The sequence below is a fragment of the Physcomitrium patens genome, chromosome 2 (assembly GCF_059467195.1).
Source record: "Physcomitrium patens ecotype Gransden chromosome 2, ASM5946719v1, whole genome shotgun sequence".
In the NCBI taxonomy this organism is placed as follows: domain Eukaryota; kingdom Viridiplantae; phylum Streptophyta; class Bryopsida; order Funariales; family Funariaceae; genus Physcomitrium; species Physcomitrium patens.
The window spans coordinates 24,802,089-24,807,213 of NC_143411.1; positions in this window are offsets into that span (position 1 = coordinate 24,802,089).

The following is a 5,125-nucleotide window of genomic DNA, read 5'->3' on the forward strand; positions in this document are numbered from 1 at the left end:
GTATCATTGTATATCTATAGTTTATAAAGGTTGCTATTGGTACATATATATGTTAATGATTTGTATACAAAGTTGATGCAATTCAAGCCAATGAATGTATAAAGGAATTGTTCCAGTGTTAGATAGTTAATTAGATCTTACATTCAAAAGTTATTGATCATTATAATATCTAAAATAACACTTTGATTATATAGATCTATAAAACATTTGTCAATTCTTAAGTTAGTTGTTAGGCTAAGTGCTTATAATAAATTATGACCAATTATGTTTTGTTATTGGAGAATTCAAATGACTTCAAAGTTATATTCTATAAGTAGCAATATCTATTGTGTTATTTGTCCTTTGATCATGAGTTAATTCGCTAAGAGCAATAGTATTTGGTAGTTGAATACAAACTTGAATTTATTCTTAAATAAATAGTGTTTGTATTTTTATATGGCATATATCATTGTAAGTTCTTCACATATTGAGGTCAAATAATTTTTCTTACTTGGTTTCAATGATCTGCTTATGTAAGACATATATTGATGTACTTTCTTTTGTAATTTTGTGTGAGTAATATGTTAATAGTAACATTAGAGGCATTTGAATAAACACAAAAAAGAAGTTTTAAATTGATAGCAAGTAGTATTAGATGATTTGTGTAAGCACACTTGACTTCTTTAAAGACTTTAACAACTACCAAATTTTATCATTATTTTATCATGAATTGATCATTAATGAGGCCTTCATAACTTTCTTCAAATAAAAAATTAATAATACCATAAAGAGTGGTTTCTACCTTCAAAAGTATCACTAAACATCGGGAGTTCCTTCCGTGGTCATGGTATCAAATGCGTTGTATCTCACCATCTTTTTAAGGAAGAACATGTCGTTCTTCAAGATCTTCATCTCAATTTTGCCATCTCAAAGGTTGTGGTAGTCAGAATGTCTCATTTGGTAGCTCAACAAATGATAGCTCTTGAGTTGAATTTGCTGGTTGTTGGTTCTCCATCTCTTAAGTACTAAAAAAACCAAAAAAACAATAATACAAGATAGAATGAAATCTCCATTGGGCTTGTTTTGCTTTATAGCAAAGAATTTCTTAATTCTTTATCTTGATTTTGATGGATGTCATTGATGAAAAGCTTTAACTTTGGCCAATGCATTTGCTAGATTCTTGGATGGCTCCTATGTATATTCATTAATGTCATATCTATGCCAATGTACCAGATATTCTAACCTATTTCAACACTGCCTTAAATCTAAGACTTCTTCCACCTTAAATTCTTCATTTTTTGCACTTCTATAGGAGGTAGTGGCATTTGTCTCCTTTCTTCTATATCCATTGTCTTGTATGGTTCGAGTAAAGATACATTAAACACATGATGGATTTTGATAGAATCAAATTGATACAATTGATGAGTAACTGGATTGATCTATTTATAAATGGAAAATGGTCCAAGGCTACCATAATCTAGTTTTTTATAAAAACATATAGTTTTAATATTATGATGAAGTTACCATATCTTATCTTCAACATGGAATTGAAGTTGCTCCTTATGATAGACATCTATATTGATTTTTTGTTATTCTTGAGCTTCTTTTAATTGTGCCTTTATTGTTGTATATAGCTCTGATAATCAATTTACTACATCTTTCACTACAAGAATATCAATTTTTGAAAAGTCAAAAGTATCTAATTGTAGATGACAACCATAATTGGCAGAGAAAGATGTTTGTTAAGTTGAAGAATGTACCAAATTATTGTAAGCAAACTCTGCCAATGGCAAAAGAGTTGTCCAATCATCTTCTTGATAGTTGATGGTACACCTCAAATATTGCTCTAAAACATGATTTATCCATTTTACTTCTCTATGAGTTTTAGGATGGAAAGTTGAAGATAGTTTCATATCCACCTTTAATATTTTAAAAAGAATTTTTTAAAATCTTGATAAAAATTATATTCTTTTGTTTGATATAATATTCCTTGAAAATCCATGATAGCAATAGATGTTGTCAAAGAAGAATTTAGTTGTTCTTTCATGTGTGATAGATTTTGTACATGGTACAAAATATACCATCTTGATGAAACAATCTATAATCACAAATATGAAATCATATGAACTTGAAATTGGAAGATTTGTGATAAAATCTATAGAGAGAAAAGACCATGGTTGTTTTAATATAGGTAATGGTTGGAAGAATCCATGAGAATGATTAAGAGGAGTTTTTGATCTTGAACAAACATCACATGTCTACACAAATGTTTTAATATCCTTCTATATTTGAGGCTATTAAAAATCTTTGGATATAAGCTCTAAAGCCTTATTATATCCAAAATGCCCTTTTACAAGGAAAATATAATAAGCTATAAGACCACATAATCACACTTCTCCTTCTAGAATATATAAGTATCCTTTGAAATAGAGAAGATACTTCTTATACTCAAACTTAGAAGTATCTTGAGACTTCAAAGAATTATTTTTAATATCATGAACAAGAAGGTCTAAAGACAAAATTACTTGGATTTGCTTGAAAAAAGTCAAATCAATAATCAATGTTGATTTCATTGCTCGGAAATAAAATTATTTTGACTTCAATAAAACTATCTATTGTTGATCAAAAGTTGTTTATTCTTCTTTTGATATAAGATAAGAATATCTAAAAAAGGACATCAAACAAACCCTGTTACTTTTTTGATTGATAAGTGATATTAAACTCAAATCTTGACAAAGACATACTCCAACAAATTTGACAATGATTCAAAACACATATTGACATGAAATACTTGAGGTCCTTGTGATTCGCATATATGATGATTGGAATTAAAGCGCCTTCTATATAATAGCGCCATTCTTGAAAAGAATCTATGTTTGTAAGAAGTTCCTTATTGTGGACCTCATAATTAATCTGAGCTCCTAAAAATTTTCTTGAATGAAAAGCTACTGCATGAAATTTATCATCTACACTTATTTGTGACAAGATTGCACCTAAGGTAAAATCAAATGCATTTGTCTCCATAAAAAATGATTTTGATAAGTCGACGCGATAAAAGATTAGTATATATATAAAATAAGTATATAAGATATACTTTTAGGAACCATCATTAGATCATTGTTTGAAATGATGTATCTAAAGAAGTCAACTTGAGTAGTATGGATTATATACTTTTCTATCTTGGCATACAATCTCGCATCTCTAAGTTTTTTGGAATACACAATGAATATGAATTTTATGTTCTTTTGTATTTTTAAAATAGATTAAAATGTTGTTAAAGTAACAAATAATAAAATCATCTATAAACTCACAAAAAACATCATTCATAAGATATTGAAAAGTAATTGGTATATTTGTGAGTCCAAAATGCATGACATTATATTCAAAGTATCCATACCTTGTTCAAAATGTAATCTTCCATTCATCTCCTTTTTTGATGCAAACCAGATTGTATGTTCTTTGTAGATCTATTTTTGTATAGATTTTAGCTTGATTTAATTGATCAATAAGTCCAAATATCAAAAATAGAGGATATCTATTCTTGATGGTAATCTTGTTGACTCTTTGATAATCCACACACATTTGCAATGATCCATCTTTTTTTCTTTACAAATAAGATTAGAGCTATTATAAGAGATTTTGAATGGCATATGAAATTTTTGGCCAAGTTCTCATCAATGTATTTCTTGAGTTTAACTAACTTATTTTGTGATAAACTATAGATTGGACCAAATGGTGGCTGAGTTCCTTCTTTAAGATCATTTGAGTAATCATATGGATAATGCTTCAAGAAAATATCTACATTCTTTTTTTCAAAAATATCTTGAAAATCTTGATATTGAACTAGAATTTCACTTGAAATCTTTCCATCATTTAAAATAGGTGTGGCATAAATAAAAAAAGATGATCTTTTTTTTGCTGCATGCAAAAAGGCTTTTGCACCTACAAGTATAGGTTTGGCTATACTAAACTCATGGCTTTCTACTGGATTAGAAAAACTCTTAATGATGTTTGAAAAAAAGTTAAGTTTATAAGAATTTAAATCTATCACAAGATTATACTTTTTTAGCCAGAATAAACCTAAAATGATTGGATTAGTGAGAGATCTAATTATGTTCAAATTTATGCAATTATTATGACCATTTATTACTACATCTATAGGAAGTGTTTCATGAGTAACATCTCTAGAAGATAATGGACGACCTTGTATGACTTCTACATATATGGATTTAGTTTTTTGTACTAATTATATATTATGACTTTTAATAAATTCTTCATCTAAAAAACAAGCTGAGGCTCTTGAATCTATTAAGATAGAGGCTTTGTGATTATTAGATGCTAAATGCACATCTATTGTAAAAGAAAGAGAAGGTTCTAAGGAGAGAATAGGACCTTTATTAGAAATTGTACAAGATTTTAGCCACATGGTCCCTATTATTGTTGGACAAATTTGTTTTCCGACATGTTTTCATCTTTGATAGGAGTACTCTTCATTTTATAGTTGCATTGTTTCTTTGGATAATATTGAAAATTGTGCTTAGTTTCTCTATAATACAAATATAGTCCTTCTTGACAACCACGAGTCTTTTCTTATTCGGTAAGAGGTTTAAAACATACTACATCAATTTACATGTCTTCTACTTCCAAATATTTAGATTGAAAAGTCATTCATATCATCATTGAATTGTAATAAGGTTGAGGTTTTCTTGTACAATTTTCAAATCAAAACTCAAAAAACCAATTACATCACATTTTACAACAAAGTCAATTACTTGACTCAATGTCTTGAGATCAAGTAAATTGAGCATTAATTTCTTTACTTCATATTGGAATCTATAGAGAAATTGGCTGATAAGTGCTGCATCATCCTACTTGATGTTTGTTGCTAATTGTCAAAATTATGAAGCATTGTCATGTTGTAGTTCAGCTACTATTTAAAAATAATGTGATTATATATTTAATGTATAATTTACTTAACAACATGGTGAGAGCCATGTTATTAGATTTTAGTTGGTTGTAGAATGTGGTTAAATTACTACTTTAAAAAGAAGTTATTTAAAAGTATTATTATTAGAATTTACATAACTTTATTTTTTTTGGTAGTGGCTTTTGAGATTGATTTTTTTGGTAGTGGCTTTTGAGATTG